This window comes from Rutidosis leptorrhynchoides, chromosome 7 (genome assembly GCF_046630445.1).
Source record: "Rutidosis leptorrhynchoides isolate AG116_Rl617_1_P2 chromosome 7, CSIRO_AGI_Rlap_v1, whole genome shotgun sequence".
Classification (NCBI taxonomy): Eukaryota; Viridiplantae; Streptophyta; class Magnoliopsida; order Asterales; family Asteraceae; genus Rutidosis; species Rutidosis leptorrhynchoides.
This window is the reverse complement of record NC_092339.1, coordinates 59,611,792-59,631,014: the sequence shown is the minus strand read 5'-3', so window position 1 is coordinate 59,631,014 and position 19,223 is coordinate 59,611,792.

The window sequence follows — 19,223 nt, the reverse complement described above, 5'->3', positions numbered from 1 at the left end:
CGCCATTGCATCCTATAGATCACGCTTTACCACCATGCAACGTTCCAATCGCACAACTATCCTTCAGAAATTCCTTGGCATACTCCAACTCATGACTTAGAGTTCTAACGCCCACCGCCAATACTCTAGAGAGTTCGTTCCCGAACGCACTCTACACTAACACGCCCCTACATGAGACAGTCCAAACTAACACTCTACGCCCCTAGTTGGCTCCCCAAACGAGACAACTTCCGGCAAATGGCTCAAACACGCCTACCAAACCGAAGAAACATCGTACCCTCCGGGTACATACTCCCCCACTTAGGGTTTTAACCCTACCTTATCACCGTCAAGACGATAATATCTTGTGAAATTTCAACATTCCACACACACATGACCGGCACCAACGTTGGTCATACTCAAAATTTTCCACGGACTTACCTCAAGATACTCGAAACTCGACCTTTTGAATCGGTCAAACGTCGATGCCCGCTAATCTTCACAATAAACCATCTTCGTACCTTCGGGTTTTCTCGTCGGTACCCAAGTACAAAATAATCACAACATCGGAGTGAAGCATTCCACTTGCAGGTATACGGAGGGCACCTGACGTAGTGTTATGTAACTCCCATTACTACCACCGAGTCTCAATCACTCGACCCTTTCGGGTCCCTCCTCGGTGTCATATGACACTTGACTATTCGAAGTCACACAAATCCAATGGACATTACGGCTCAACGCCTACAACTTTCTAGTGACGCCTGCTTGTCACTATTCGCCTAGGCCGCAAAGCAAGCCTAGCAATCCTTTCACTTACAATGGTGATGCTTGGTGCCACCAAGACTTACACCCCAACTCGTATCCTCTCAACCGTTAACACGGTTACTTACACACACCAAAGATAGTCAACAATCGTGACTCTTCTCGCACACCTACATGATCAATGTAAGCTCCTCTTGAATGGCATGCCATCCTACGCTAACCCTTATGGAGAACAATACAAGTAACCCTTTAATCATCCCATGGTTACACCCGACTTGGTTAAGCCTCCAACACCAACCCAATTAACCCGACTCGGTCAAGTCAAATACACTATGTCGACCCGCCTCGGTCAACACCTAACAACAATCGATTAACCCGACTTGGTTAAGTCAAACACACACGGTCAACCCGACTTGGTCAAACCCTAACAACAGTTGATTAACCCGACTTGGTTAAGTCAAATCCGCCCGGTTAACTCAACTCGATCAACATCTAACATCTAACGACTAACCCGACTTGGTTAAGTCAAACACACTAGGTCAACCCGACTCGGTCAACGCCTATCATCTAATTGATTAACCCGACATGGCTAATCAAACCGCAATGGACTAACTCGACCTAGCTAGTCACTACCACACATGGATAAACTCAATCATTACCCCAAAATCACCCGCATAAAGATAGTACTAAAGTCGAATAGTACCTGAATCAAGCGTCGCTAGATTTTCGCGCCCCGTCACTATTCCACTCGGGACATTCCGACTTCCGGTGTCCCTCCTTCCGGCACTTAAAACATGTGACCTTGCCCAACGGACAATCACGAGACTTATGCCCCGTTTGTCCACAATTATAACACGCGAATTTAGAACCACCCGTGTCACTCATCTTTACGCTTCCGACACCTTCGGTAGCGCTTTTACTCTTCTTGTTCGAAAACGCAGTCGCTTCGAACTTCCGTTTACTAACATCGGACACGCTTGGCTTCGACACCTCCGGTTCGAAACCCCGAGCCAACTCAAACAACTCTTCAAAAGACTTAGCCATTCCCCGACTAATCTTACCCTTAAATTCGTCATTCAGTGTACGGTAGAAATCTTTCATCAACTTGTGATCGTCACCAACGTACTCCGGACAAAAACGAGTCTTTGCTAAAAAGGTAGACTTGAGAGTAACCAAGTCCATCGAACCCTGTCGCAAATTGTGTAACTCGTCCCGGATTCTATCAAGATCGGAAGAAGTTCGGTATTCATCAAAGAACTCCTTTTTGAACTCATCCCATGACAAGCTCATACATTGTTCCTCGCCATACAATTGAATCTTGTCATCCCACCACAACTTGGCTTCTTCACGTAACATACTAGAACCGTACCTCGTTTTCTTCTCGGGAAGACATTCACTAGTACGGAAAGCCCCCTCGATGTCGGAAACCCAACATGTACTCTTCAACGGATCCCTTACCCCATTAAACATAGGAGGTTGTGCATCCTTGAAGTTTTTGTAATGGAAGTCCCGCCTCCCATTTCCTTCACTCCCTTCACCTCAGGGATAAATATTTCTAGCATCAAGCGCTTCCTCGATTGCGACCTTCACCCTTTCATCAATTAGATCGGTTATTTGTCCATCAACCGATTCCCGGAAAACCTTTCTAACATCCTCGAGAAACTCCGCTTTTTGACGTTTAAAGATGGCCTCAACCTTAGCCGTGAACTCAACGTCTTCGTCTTGATCTTCGTTGGCTTGTTTGCTCCTTGTCGTCATTCTAAGAAACGAACTCGGTTAGGAACACAACATGAATAACTTACACACACCACCACGATCAATCGTTCATAAACATATAATATGCCACCGTTCGTACATCCCATCTAGTTCAACACTTGTTGTACATCACTTGCATGACTTGGTTTGCAACCGTAATAATGGTCGCGAAGCATTATTACGCTCACACGCCATGCCGAACTCATGAATACAACAATCATCTCGCTAGATGTTCAACACAACACAACATGATTAGTAACACATAATCAACACGTAGTTAAAGCACCTATTCTCAAAGGCACTAACTAGAAACCCGAACCGACCCGTAATCCTACAAGTCCCGCATAATAGTCCACACAAAAAGTCTAAGTCTAGGCGCCTATCTCAAGTCACCTAAATCCCTTACACCATGCTCTGATACCACTTGTAACAACCCAACCCGATATACAATCGACCACGTGAAATTTACCAAAATAAAAAAAATTCTTTGTTCAGCAGGTGGCGCGGCGCGCCATAACCTTGCGCGGCGCGCCAAAGTGGCCTGTCCAAAAAGTCTTGAAATGCTAAAATGTTTGACCACTTCCCGACGTATTTAGGCAAAACACTATTCACAACATATTCATATATGAAAAACTAACATGTTCCATTCATAAAATAAGTTTTACGAGACCGGGCCCACATCGGCCGTTTTACGACTTTCGTACGAAAATACAAGTTTTCAACCACATGATTTGTAATACAAAATAAAGGCCGAGCATGGCGATTGGGGATACGCTACCCAATCCTAATCAATCCAAAACCAAGCCTTCTAAAGCAACTACGCAAGTCCACTAGTCCCCGCTTACCCGAGCCTCCGCATCCATGCAATCTATAAAAAAGTCAACAACGAGAGGGTAAGCTAATGCTTAGTGAATGCAATACTTATACATATACATATGTAATTTACCTACACGCATCTACTTACAAAACCATGCAAACAAAATGCATAAACGAGCTAGCAACACCAAACATACGACTAGCAACAACGTTAGTATATAAATCGTCACAATATTATACTAAAATCATAACAATGCATAAATATAACAAACCGTTCCCCGCTATGGCACTACCGACTTGTAGACGACCAATAACGTCGAGTCTCACTCGTATGTTGTCACCGACTTGTGACTCATTAAAGGGTGTCACCGACTTGTGAACTACCCACCAATATCTATGGGTCACCGACTTGTGAACGCCATGTGACATCACCGACTTGTGAAGCGCCACTAAGTGTCACCGACTTGTGAACACTATAGGGTGTCACCGACTTGTGAATCACCCAAGGGTATCACCGAATTGTGAACCCCCATCAATACATATGGGTCACCGACTTGTGAACCTCCATGTGACATCACCGACTTGTGAAGCGCCACTAAGTGTCACCGACTTGTGAACACTATAGGGTGTCACCGACTTGTGAATCACCCAAGGGTATCACCGACTTGTGAACCCCCATCAATACATATGGGTCACCGACTTGTGAACCTCCATGTGACATCACCGACTTGTGAAGCGCCACTAAGTGTCACCGACTTGTGAACACTATAGGGTGTCACCGACTTGTGAATCACCCAAGGGTATCACCGACTTGTGAACCCCCATCAATACATATGGGTCACCGACTTGTGAACCTCCATGTGGCATCACCGACTTGTGAAGCACCACCTAGTGTCACCGGCTTGTGAACACTATGAAGTGTCACCGACTTGTGACATAACGCCCACTACTCACGATGTGGCACCAAAGGCCCACATCGCGTACGAGTAAATAAACCACATACATACATGTATAAATATTCCACTCACCTCGATTACTTGAAGAAGTGCAACTCGCAAACTTGAACTCCTTCCACCGACTTCACGTATATCACCTACGCAAATCATACATGCAAATAAGCTACAACTTAAGCCTATTCGACTTAACACATCACAAGTGTAATTTCGACTATATACACTTGACCAACTTTGACTAAGTCAAATCTCACCCGAACCACTCATAATCACAATCGAATAGTGATTATGTCCCACTAATACATTTTGCACAAGGTTTGATCAACCAATCCCCCATTTGGACTCACGACCCGCCCAAATTAACATAAAGTGCAATCTACGCCTTTTTGCACTTTTAACGATACTCGAAAGTCCAAAACTAACGAGACCATTTCCCGCGTTCCCGAAATACCTAAATACACCTCTTTTAGGCTTTAAATGCATTTTAGACCAACATTTACACAAAAACCCATTTTGACCTAAAACTAGTCAAAACACCCAATTTGTGAACTTACACCCCAAATCACTAATAATCCAAGTTAGCTAGTGATTTCATCAATAAAATTAGTTTACAAACTAACAATATCATCATCCAATCCTAAACCCACCAACATCAACAATAACTAGTTACAATTACCCATTTCACCTCCTAAAAGAGTTTTATAACTAACTAGTTCAAAACCCTAAACTTGAATATCAAATTACAAAGATGAAGTTCGGAGTTTAAACTTACCAATACCGCCAAAATGATGCCGTTGAGGAGTAGAACAACTTTAATACCCGAGGTTTGGCCCGAAACACCCTTCTTCTTCTCCAATTGGAGCTCTCTCTCTCTCTCTAAAACTCTCCTCTCACTCTAGGGTTTGAAGATGAGAGTGTTTGATGAGTGAAAATGAGCTCCAATGGAGCTCTAGATCAGTTTTGATGACCCCAAACCGACCCTAATTGAAAAGACCAAAGTACCCCTCATTTAAACCTTTTAAAAAGGCTGAAAATTGCCTCTGCAGCAATCGGCGCGCCGCTCCAGAAGGTGGAGCGCCGCTCCAAATAACTGGAAATTGTGGTCGAGCCCAAAACAGGTTTCAGCAACTTGTTTTGGCCATAACTTTTCGACCGTAGCTCCGTTTTCGATGAATCAAATATCGTTGGAAACGTAATAAGATATTCTTTCCAATGGTAAGACTTTGAAACATCAACTCAAACTTTATTTGGGGTTGAAAAGATACGTACACACCTTGTACCTCAAACAACGTCCAGTTTTCTTCGACATTCGAGCAAGCAACATGTACATGCTTCGTACACTTCATATACGCATCGTACACCATGAATACATTATGTACAATAAATATTTGGGTCTTACACTCAGAAAAATAGTTCGAGACCCGACCCGAACGTGTTGACTTTTTCGTTGACTTTGACCCGATCAAAGTTGACTTTTAATCAAACTTAATCAAATACTTATGCAATCATTCTAACTTGTTTCTATACTTGTATCTTGCATGAAACTTTGACAATTTGATTCACATGCTATATAATCGAGTCGTAACGAGCCATAGGACTAATTGAACATCTTTGACCAACCGTGTTTACCGTTATTGATACAACCTACTTATTTAGGTCGAGACTAGCATTCTTTCTAGCACACGTTTACTTGTGAAGTACCTTTTTCTTTCGTGTACTCAAGGTGAGATCATAGTCTCACTTTTACTCTTTTAAACTTACATTTGAGATGAGAAAACATAAACGTTTCATTTTACAAAGTGAACACAAGTATGAAAACAAACATTCTACATACGAGTTAGAACAAAATCCTCAATTCGATTATCATTAGTTACACTTGCCGGGTGTAAGCGAGAACTTATGTTGTGTGGATCCATATGAGTTTGACAAACCCTCATTCGGACGGTTCGCTACCGTCACTTCGGATGAAATATATTTTCGAGAAACAGTGTATGTTCTAACACTATTGTGATAGGGTTCTATGGATGAAAAGTTAAGCCTTGATAATTGGGTGCTCGTGATAACAATTTTTTTGAAATGGTTTACTATTATTGAAATGCTATAAATCTTGTGGTTCATTTTACTTACTCACTTACTTACTTAAACCTATGATTTCACCAACGTTTTCGTTGACATATTTCTATGTTTTTCTCAGGTCTTTGAACGATATGCGATACATGCTTCCGCTCATTATTTTGATACTTGCATTGGATGTCGAGTATATATGCATACATGGAGCGTCTTTTGACTTTACTTTAAACCGTGTCGCATAGGTCTCATTTGTACCTATAACTTTGTAACGTAACTAATGGTTGAACTATTCTTGTAAACTTAGAAACAATCTTTACATTTGAAATGAATGCGACATATTTTGGTCAAACGTTATTTTAAAGACTTATGATCACGTAACGGGACCTAAGTAGTTGGCGCCGTCAATGACGATTTTGTCGGGTCGCTACACCCTTGGGATGGTTTAAGGTTCAGATCCCTGTAATGCGGTTCGGATTTTCACCCGAAAGCGCGTGCGTGACAAATGAGAGTATTCGATGCCAACAACTTGTCTTTAAATAAAAACTTCTAGTTTTTTTTTATTCCATCTGAAAACTTTATGTTTTTTTATTAAAAGAAGTTTTTTATTAGATTAAACTTTTTCAATAAAAGCTATGAACTAAAAACTTCTAAACCTAAAAAAAAAAACTCTTTATCAAACGGATAGTGATATTTCCAAATATTTTTTTGATAGATACACATATTATATTCTATTTTTCATAAACACCCTTTACATATTCAATCAAAAAATTTGTGTAATACATGATTTAAGAGTATTTTAGTAACTTTGTTTGGATCTATCAAAAAGTGATTTGAAAGTATCAATCCCCTTATCAAACATACATTTAGGGCATGTTTGGTTAGAAGTTTCTTAGAGCCTTTAGAAGCTTTTAGCAAAACTTCATTTGTCTAAAAAAGCTTATAGCTTTAAACATAGAAAAAAAGTTAGAAGCTAAAAGTTATTAGAACTAACATTTGAAAAAAAAAATCATAGAATTTTTTGAGTTTCCTTTTTATTTTTAACAGTTCTAATAACAGATAACAGCTACATATAAATATATCCAAAATAATGATTAAACAACGCTATACGTTTATCAAACAAGTTATTGGAGCATAACATTTGAATCATTAAATTTTTGACCAATTTCAATACTTAAATCATTTTATGTTTATAAATGCATATCTAAATTAGTTTTCATAGACTGAGTTATGAAAATTCTTAAAGCTAAGCGATACCAAGGAGAAATTCACTAAAATCAACTGATAAATCTATCTTTCAATATAGAAGGAGAAATTTTGGTTGAGATTTGACAAGATTCTGTATTAATACATAGTTAGATTCATCGTATCTATAACTTTAATTTAATTTTGTATTAGATATTAGATTAGATTAGAAAAGCCGCCGTAAGCATAACTATTAGCAATATTTCTTCTTGATAGATACAATAACTAGATTTAAGAGTCCGTGTGTTGCACGGGAACTCTTAAACAAACAAACTTGAATCGTAAAATGTTATATCAATTAGCGATATGATAAAATATATTATCACAAGATTTATGAGCCTGTGCGTTGATGAGTATCTATATGATACATAACAATAAAAAAACCTTTCATTATTGATATATAATGTGTTGAAAGTACTAAAGTTAAACTAAATAAGTAGAAAACATACTTATTCACCAACCTTTAGTAGTACAAAAATATCATAGAAAAGTAGAAAAAAAAATGTTCACAAAGTTTGTATAATAAAAGGAAAAAAATTCATTCCTCGTCCCTGAACTTTACATCAAAATTTGACTGCTCGTCCTTTTTCTTTTTTTGTGTGCATCCCTCGTCCCTAATGTATCACAATTCTACATCCCTCGTCCTCCCGTCTATTTTCTGTCTATTTTTCCGTTAACTGAAGTCATGTGCTAAGCATGTGAGGGTAGTTTCGTCATTTTATATATTTCTTTTATTTTTTTATTGTAATTATATTATATACTACAAAATAAACCCAAATTTCAGATCTGCTTTCACCCTCTCCTTCACCTACGCTCCAACCTTTTTCTTCCACAGGCTTCCTGCGCTGCCACCACCTTCCTCCGCCTCCATCGGCCGTGCTTGAAATGTCCCGTTCTTATTGATTAAAAACGTTCCATATTAATTGATTTCGTTGCGAGGTTTTGACCTCTATATGAGACGTTTTTCAAAGACTGCATTCATTTTTAAAACAAACCATAACCTTTATTTCATAAATAAAGGTTTAAAAAGCTTTACGTAGATTATCAAATAATGATAATCTAAAATATCCTGTTTACACACGACCATTACATAATGGTTTACAATACAAATATGTTACATCGAAATCAGTTTCTTGAATGCAGTTTTTACACAATATCATACAAACATGGACTCCAAATCTTGTCCTTATTTTAGTATGCAACAGCGGAAGCTCTTAGTATTCACCTGAGAATAAACATGCTTTAAACGTCAACAAAAATGTTGGTGAGTTATAGGTTTAACCTATATATATCAAATCGTAACAATAGACCACAAGATTTCATATTTCAATACACATCCCATACATAGAGATAAAAATCAATCATATGGTGAACACCTGGTAACCGACATTAACAAGATGCATATATAAAAATATCCCCATCATTCCGGGACACCCTTCGGATATGATATAAATTTCGAAGTACTAAAGCATCCGGTACTTTGGATGGGGTTTGTTAGGCCCAATAGATCTATCTTTAGGATTCGCGTCAATTAGGGTGTCTGTTCCCTAATTCTTAGATTACCAGACTTAATAAAAAAGGGCATATTCGATTTCGATAATTCAACCATAGAATGTAGTTTCACGTACTTGTGTCTATTTTGTAAATCATTTATAAAACCTGCATGTATTCTCATCCCAAAAATATTAGATTTTAAAAGTGGGACTATAACTCACTTTCACAGATTTTTCCTTCGTCGGAAAGTAAGACTTGGCCACTGGTTGATTCACGAACCTATAACAATATATACATATATATCAAAGTATGTTCAAAATATATTTACAACACTTTTAATATATTTTGATGTTTTAAGTTTATTAAGTCAGCTGTCCTCGTTAGTAACCTACAACTAGTTGTCCACAGTTAGATGTACAGAAATAAATCGATCAATATTATCTTGAATCAATCCACGACCCAGTGTATACGTATCTCAGTATTGATCACAACTCAAACTATATATATTTTGGAATCAACCTCAACCCTGTATAGCTAACTCCAACATTCACATATAGAGTGTCTATGGTTGTTCCGAAATATATATAGATGTGTCGACATGATAGGTCGAAACATTGTATACGTGTCTATGGTATCTCAAGATTACATAATATACAATACAAGTTGATTAAGTTATGGTTGGAATAGATTTGTTACCAATTTTCACGTAGCTAAAATGAGAAAAATTATCCAATCTTGTTTTACCCATAACTTCTTCATTTTAAATCCGTTTTGAGTGAATCAAATTGCTATGGTTTTATATTGAACTCTATTTTATGAATCTAAACAGAAAAAGTATAGGTTTATAGTCAGAAAAATAAGTTACAAGTCGTTTTTGTAAAGGTAGTCATTTCAGTCGAAAGAACGACGTCTAGATGACCATTTTAGAAAACATACTTCCACTTTGAGTTTAACCATAATTTTTGGATATAGTTTCATGTTCATAATAAAAATCATTTTCCCATAATAACAACTTTTAAATCAAAGTTTATCATAGTTTTTAATTAACTAACCCAAAACAGCCCGCGGTGTTACTACGACGGCGTAAATCCGGTTTTACGGTGTTTTTCGTGTTCCAAGGTTTTAAATCATTAAGTTAGCATATCATATAGATATAGAACATGTGTTTAGTTGATTTTAAAAGTCAAGTTAGAAGGATTAACTTTTATTTGCGAACAAGTTTAGAATTAACTAAACTATGTTCTAGTGATTACAAGTTTAAACCTTCGAATAAGATAGCTTTATGTGTATGAATCGAATGATGTTATGAACATCATTACTACCTTAAGTTCCTTGGATAAACCTACTGGAAATGAGAAAAATAGATCTAGCTTCAAAGGATCCTTGGATGGCTTGAAAGTTCTTGAAGCAGAATCATGACACGAAAACAATTTCAAGTAAGATTTCCACTCGAAATAAGATTGTTATAGTTATAGAAATTGAATTAAAGTTTGAATATGATTATTACCCTGTATTAGAAAGATAACCTACTGTAAGTAACAAAGGTTTCTTGATCTTGGATGATTACTTGGAATGGATTTAGAAAACTTGGAAGTAAACTTGCAATCTTGGAAGTATTCTTGATTTTATGAAACTAGAACTATTGGAATTTATGAAGAACACTTAGAACTTGAAGATATAACTTGAGAGAGATCAATTAGATGAAGAAAATTGAAGAATGAAAGTATTTGTAGGTGTTTTTGGTCGTTGGTGTATGGATTAGATATAAAGGATATGTAATTTTGTTTTCATGTAAATAAGTCATGAATGATTATTCATATTTTTGTAATTTTATGAGATATTTCATGCTAGTTGCCAAATGATGGTTCCCACATGTGTTAGGTGACTCACATGGGCTGCTAAGAGCTAATCATTGGAGTGTATATACCAATAGTACATACATCTAAAAGCTGTGTATTGTACGAGTACGAATACGGGTGCATACGAGTAGAATTGTTGATGAAACTGAACGAGGATGTAATTGTAAGCATTTTTGTTAAGTAGAAGTATTTTGATAAGTGTCTTGAAGTCTTTCAAAAGTGTATGAATACATATTAAAACACTAAATGTATATACATTTTAACTGAGTCGTTAAGTCATCGTTAGTCGTTACATGTAAATGTTGTTTTGAAACCTTTAGGTTAACGATCTTGTTGAATGTTGTTAACCCGTTGTTTATTAAAACAAATGAGATGTTAAATTGTTATATTATCATGATATTATGATATATAATATATCTTAGTATGATATATATACAGTTAAATGTCGTTACAACGATAATCGTTACATATATGTCTCGTTTCGAAATCATTAAGTTAGTAGTCTTATTTTTACATATGTATTTCATTGTTAATACACTTAATAATATATTTACTTATCATTTAACATAATTAATCAAGTGTATCAATATCTTAATATGATTCATATGTACCTAGTAAGACGTTGTTATAACGATAATCGTTATATATATCGTTTTCGAGTATCTTAAATTAATAGTCTCATTTTTATGTATATAACTCATTGTTAAAATACCTAATGAGATACATACTTATAATAAAATCATGTTAACTATATATAACCATATATATGTCATCGTGTAGTTTTTACAAGTTTTAACGTTCGTGAATCACCGGTCAACTTGGGTGGTCAATTGTCTATATGAAACCTATTTCAATTAATCAAGTCTTAACAAGTTTGATTGCTTAACATGTTGGAAACACTTAATCATATAAATAAAAATTTCATTTAATATATATATAAACATGGAAAAGTTCGGGTCACTACAGTACCTACCCGTTAAATAAATTTCGTCCCGAAATTTTAGCAGTTGGAGGTGTTGACGTATCTTCTGGAAATAAATGCGGGTATTTCTTCTTCATCTGATCTTCACGCTCCCAGGTGAACTCGGGTCCTCTATGAGCATTCCATCAAACCTTAACAATCGGTATCTTGTTTTGTTTAAGTCTCTTAACCTCACGATCCATTATTTCGACGGGTTCTTCAATGAATTGAAGTTTTTCATTGATTTGGATTTCGTCCAACGGAATAGTGAGATCTTCTTTAGCAAAACATTTCTTCAAATTTGAGACATGAAAAGTGTTATGTACAGCCGCGAGTTATTGAGGTAGCTCCAGTTGGTAAGCTACTGGTCCGACACGATCTATAATCTTGAATGGTCCAATGTACCTTGGATTTAATTTCCCCCGTTTACCAAATCGAACAACGCCTTTCCAAGGTGAAACCCTAAGCATGACCATTTCTCCAATTTCAAATTCTATATCTTTTCTTTTACTATCCGCGTAGCTCTTTTGTCGACTCTGGGCGGTTTTCAATCTTTGTTGAATTTGGATGATTTTCTCGGTAGTTTCTTGTATTATCTCCGGACCCGTAATCTGTTTATCCCCCACTTCACTCCAACAAATCGGAGACCTGCACTTTATACCATAAAGTGCTTCAAACGGCGCCATCTCAATGCTTGAATGGTAGCTGTTGTTGTAGGAAAATTCTGCTAACGGTAGATGTCGATCCCAACTGTTTCCGAAATCAATAACACAAGCTCGTAGCATGTCTTCAAGCATTTGTATCGTCCTTTTGCTCTGCCCATCAGTTTGTGGATGATAGGCAGTACTCATGTCTAGACGAGTTCCCAATGCTTGCTGTAATGTCTGCCAGAATCTTGAAATAAATCTGCCATCCCTATCAGAGATAATAGAGATTGGTATTCCATGTCTGGAGACGACTTCCTTCAAATACAGTCGTGCTAACTTCTCCATCTTGCCATCTTCTCTTATTGGCAGGAAGTGTGCTGACTTGGTGAGACGATCAACTATTACCCAAATAGTATCATAACCACTTGCAGTCCTTGGCAATTTAGTAATGAAATCCATGGTAATGTTTTCCCATTTCTATTCCGGGATTTCAGGTTGTTGTAGTAGACCTGATGGTTTCTGATGTTCAGCTTTGACCTTAGAACACGTCAAACATTCTCCTACATATTTAGCAATATCGGCTTTCATACCTGGCCACCAAAAATATTTCTTAAGATCCTTGTACATCTTTCCCGTTCCAGGATGTATTGAGTATCTGGTTTTATGAGCTTCTCTAAGTACCATTTCTCTCATATCTTCAAATTTTGGTACCCAAATTCTTTCAGCCCTATACCGGGTTCCGTCTTCCCGAATATTAAGATGCTTCTACGATCCTTTGGGTATTTCATCCTTTAAATTTCCCTCTTTTAAAACTCCTTGTTGCGCCTCCTTTATTTGAGTAGTAAGGTTAGTGTGAATCATTATATTCATAGATTTTACTCGAATGGGTTCTCTGTCCTTTCTGCTCAAGGCGTCGGCTACCACATTTGCCTTCTCCTGGTGGTAACGAATCTCAAAGTCGTAATCATTCAATAATTCAATCCACCTACGCTGCCTCATATTCAGTTATTTCTGATTAAATATGTGTTGAAGACTTTTGTGGTCGGTATATATAATACTTTTGACCCCATATAAGTAGTGCCTCCAAGTCTTTAATGCAAAAACAACCGCTCCTAATTCCAAATCATGCGTCGTATAATTTTGCTCGTGAATCTTCAATTGTCTAGACGCATAAGCAATCACCTTCGTCCGTTGCATTAATACACAACCGAGACCTTGCTTTGATGCGTCACAATAAATCACAAAATCATCATTCCCTTCAGGCAATGACAATATAGGTTCCGTAGTTAGCTTTTTCTTCAATAATTGAAACGCCTTCTCTTGTTCATCCTTCCATTCAAATTTCTTCCCTTTATGCGTTAATGCAGTCAAGGGTTTTGCTATTTTGGAGAAATCTTGGATGAATCTTCTGTAGTAACCAGCCAATCCTAAAAATTGACGTATATGCTTCGGAGTTTTTGGGGTTTCCCACTTTTCAACGGTTTCGATCTTTGCCGGGTCCACCTGCATACCTTCTTTGTTCACGATGTGACCGAGGAATTGAACTTCTTCCAACCAAAATGCATACTTTGAAAACTTAGCGTACAGTTTTTCTTTCCTCAATACTTCTAGCACTTTTCTCAAATGTTCTTCGTGCTCTTGATCATTATTTGAGTAAATAAGTATGTCATCGATGAAAACAATGACAAACTTGTCAAGATATGGCCCACACACTCGGTTCATAAGGTCCATGAACACAGCTGGTGCGTTAGTCAATCCAAACGGCATAACCATAAATTCGTAATGACCATAACGCATCCTAAAAGCAGTTTTTGGAATATCATCCTCCTTTACTCGCATTTGATGATATCCAGAACGTAAATCGATCTTCGAATAAACCGACGAGCCTTGTAGTTGATCAAATAAGTCGTCAATTCTCGGCAGTGGATAACGGTTTTTGATGGTAAGTTTGTTCAACTCTCTGTAGTCAATACACAACCTAAATGTACCATCCTTCTTCTTGACAAACAAAATAGGAGCTCCCCATGGTGATGTGCTTGGTCGAATGAAACCACGTTCTAATAGTTCTTGCAGTTGGCTTTGCAGTTCTTTCATCTCGCTGGGTGCGAGTCTATAAAGAGCACGAGCTATTGGTGCAGCTCCTGGTACAAGATCTATTTGAAATTCAACAGATCGATGTCGAGGTAGTCCCGGTAATTCTTTCGGAAATATATCGGGAAATTCTTTTGCGACGGGAACATCATTGATGCTCTTTTCTTCAGTTTGTACTTTCTCGACGTGTGCTAGAACAGCATAGCAACCTTTTCTTATTAGTTTTTGTGCCTTCAAATTACTAATAAGATGTAGCTTCATGTTGCCCTTTTCTCCGTACACCATTAAGGGTTCTCCTTCTTCTCGTACAATGCGAATTGCATTTTTATAACATACGATCTCTGCTTTCACCTTCTTCAGCCAGTCCATGCCAACTATTACATCAAAACTCCCTAACTCTACTGGTATCAAATCAATCTTAAATATTTCGCTAACCAGTTTAATTTCTCGATTCCGGCATATATTATCTGCTGAAATTAATTTACCGTTTGCTAATTCGAGTAAAAATTTACTATCCAACGGCGTCAATGGACAACTTAATTTAGCACAAAAATCTCTACTCATATAGCTTCTATCTGCACCCGAATCAAATAAAACGTAAGCAGATTTATTGTCAATAAGAAACGTACCTGTAACAAGCTCCGGGTCTTCCTGTGCCTCTACCACATTAATATTGAAAACTCTTCCGCGGCCTTGTCCATTCGTGTTCTCCTGGTTCGGGCAATTTCTAATAATGTGGCCCGGTTTTCCACATTTATAACAAACTACATTGGCATAACTTGCTCCGACACTACTTGCTCCACCATTACTCGTTCCGACACCATTTGTTCCTTTCGTTCTGTTAACCCCTGGTCCGTAGACCTCACACTTCACCGCGCTATGACCATTTCTTTTACACTTGTTGCAAAATTTGGTGCAGAACCCCGAGTGATACTTTTCACACCTTTGACATAGCTGCTTCCGATTGTTGTTGTTGTTGCGGTTGTTATTGTTGTTGGGATGATTGTTGTAGTTGTTGTTGTTGTTGTTGTTGGGCCGTTTGTTGTAGTTGCGATCGATGTTGCGATTGTTGGGATAATTGTTGCGATTATTATTGTAATTTCTGTTATTGTTGTATTGGTGATTCTTATCACCGTTTTCCTCCCACTTTTTTTTGACTTGCTTTACATTGGCCTCTTCAGCCGTCTGTTCTTTAATTCTTTCCTCAATCTGGTTCACTAGTTTGTGAGCCATTCTACATGCCTGTTGTATGGAGGCGGGCTCGTGTGAACTTATATCTTCTTGGATTATTTCCGTTAATCCTTTCACAAACGCGTCGATCTTCTCTTCCTCATCTTCGAACACTCCCGAACACAATAGGCACAATTCTGTGAATCATCTTTCGTACGTGGTAATATCAAATCCTTGGGTTCGTAACCCTCTAAGTTCTGTCTTGAGCTTATTGACCTCAGTTCTGGGACGGTACTTCTCGTTCATCAAGTACTTGAATGTTGACCACGGTAGTGCGTACGCATCATCTTGTCCCACTTGCTCTAGATAGGTATTCCACCATGTTAACGCAGAACCTGTGAAGGTATGTGTAGCGTACTTCGCTTTGTCCTCTTCAGTACACTTACTTATGGCAAACACCGATTCGACCTTCTCAGTCCACCGTTTCAATCCGATCGGTCCTTCGGTTCCATCAAATTCCAAAGGTTTGCAGGCAGTGAATTCTTTGTAGGTGCATCCTACACGATTTCCTGTACTGCTAGATCCAAGGTTATTGTTGGTATGTAGCGCAGCCTGTACTGCAGCTATGTTTGAAGCTAGAAAAGTACAGAATTCCTCTTCATTCATATTCACGGTGTGTCGAGTAGTCGGTGCCATTTCCTTCAAAATAGTCAAATGGAACAAGTTAATCATACATAATATTAAGAGTAGTTAATAGTATTTCGTAGCATAATATGAACTCATTTATAAAAGCTTTTTCTTCATATTAGCGTTTTATAAGTTTAAATTCGGGTAGTACCTACCCGTTAAGTTCATACTTAGTAGCTAATATATAATTCAACTACTACAATTCTATATGAAAAACTGATTATAATAATATTTCGCGTTCAAACTTTTATACAATATTTTACAAACTTACAATACCGCTTATTTTACATAAAGCATGAAATATAGCACACAATAACTTTGATACAAGATAGTTGTGAAGATAATTCTAGCTAGTACACAAGTCGTTCAGCAAAGGCAATAAAGACACGTAATTCATACGTCCAGAAACAAGTCATGCATTCTAGTTTTACTAGGATTACTTCCCATCCTTGGTCTTGTGGAACATAACCGTTATGGCCGTTGATAAGACAGCGTGTTGTAACGTCGTCAAAGGGACGAGGGTTACGTAATGACCAACAGTCTCGTAATAACCTAAAAACCTCATTTCTTACCCCAATTACCGACTCCGTCACTTGTGGGAACGTTTTGTTTAATAGTTATTGCCCGATGTTCTTTTTCTTACTTTGGTGAGACGCGAACATTACTAACCCGTAAGCATAGCATGCTTCTTTATGTTGCATGTTAGCCGCTTTTTCTAAATCATGAAGTCCTATATTCGGATACATTGAGTCAAAATAATTTCTTAACCCGTTGCGTAAAATAGCATTTGGGTTCCCCGCAATATATGCGTCAAAGTAAACACATCGTAACTTATGGGTTTCCCAATGTGATATCCCCCATCTTTCAAACGAAAGTCTCTTATAAACCAAGACATTCTTGGAACGTTCTTCGAATGTCTTACAAACTGATTTCGCCGTAAATAGTTGTACCGAAGAATTCTGACCGACTCTAGACAAGATTTCATCAATCATGTCTCCGGGTAGGTCTCTTAAAATATTGGGTTGTCTATCCATTTTGTGTTTTTATACTGTAAAATAGACAAGAGTTAGATTCATAAAAAAAAACACTTATTAATACAAGCAATTTTTACATATATCATAAAGCATAAGAATACTATATTACATATATTACATCACACGAATACAACTATCTTATTCCGACTCGCTCGTTTCTTCTTCTTCGGTTTTGGTTCGTTTTGCCAAGTTTCTAGGGATATATGATGTTCCCCTAATATGAGCTGTCGTTTTCCACAACGGTTTAGAAAAACCTGGTGGTTTAGAGGTTCCCGGGTCATTGTTACAACTTAAGGGCTTCGGGGGTTGACGATACATATAACATCGGGGTTGGAATTAGATTTCTCTATTTTTATGCCCTTTACCTTATTATTTTCTTTTGCCTTTTTAAATTCATTTGGGGTAATTTCTATAACATCATCGGAATTCTCGTCGGAATCCGATTCATCGGAGAATTGGTAATCCTCCCAATATTTTGCTTCCTTGGCGGAAACACCATTGACCATAATTAACCTTGGCCGGTTGGTTGAGGATTTTCTTTTACTTAACCGTTTTATTATTTCCCCCACCGGTTCTATTTCCTCCTCCGGTTCCTCCTCTTCCGGTTCTGATTCTTCTTCCGGTTCTGATTCTTCTTCCGGTTCTGATTCTTCTTCCGGTTCTTCTTCGGGAACTTGTGAATCAGTCCAATATATATTCGACTCTTCGTTATTATTAGGTGAGTCAATGGGATTTGTGCTAGAGGTAGACATCTATCACACAATATCAAACATGTTAAGAGATTAATATATCACATAATATATACATGTTAATAATATATAGTTTCCAACAAAAATGTTAAGCAATCATTTTTAAAGAAAACACGGTAGAAGCTCAGACTCACTAATGCATCCTAACAAACTCGATAAGACACACTAATGCAAATTTCTGGTTCTCTAAGACCAACGCTCGGATACCAACTGAAATGTCCCGTTCTTATTGATTAAAAACGTTCCATATTAATTGATTTCGTTGCGAGGTTTTGACCTCTATATGAGACGTTTTTCAAAGACTGCATTCATTTTTAAAACAAACCATAACCTTTATTTCATAAATAAAGGTTTAAAAAGCTTTACGTAGATTATCAAATAATGATAATCTAAAATATCCTGTTTACACACGGCCATTACATAATGGTTTACAATACAAATATGTTACATCGAAATCAGTTTCTTGAATGCAGTTTTTACACAATATCATACAAACATGGACTCCAAATCTTGTCCTTATTTTAGTATGCAATAGCGGAAGCTCTTAGTATTCACCTGAGAATAAACATGCTTTAAACGTCAACAAAAATGTTGGTGAGTTATAGGTTTAACCTATATATATCAAATCATAACAATAGACCACAAGATTTCATATTTCAATACACATCCCATACATAGAGATAAAAATCATTCATATGGTGAACACCTGGTAACCGACATTAACAAGATGCATATATAAGAATATCCCCATCATTCCGGGACACCCTTCGGATATGATATAAATTTTGAAGTACTAAAGCATCCGGTACTTTGGATGGGGTTTGTTAGGCCCAATAGATCTATCTTTAGGATTCGCGTCAATTAGGCTGTCTGTTCCCTAATTCTTAGATTACCAGACTTAATAAAAAGGGGCATATTCGATTTCGATAATTCAATCATAGAATGTAGTTTCAC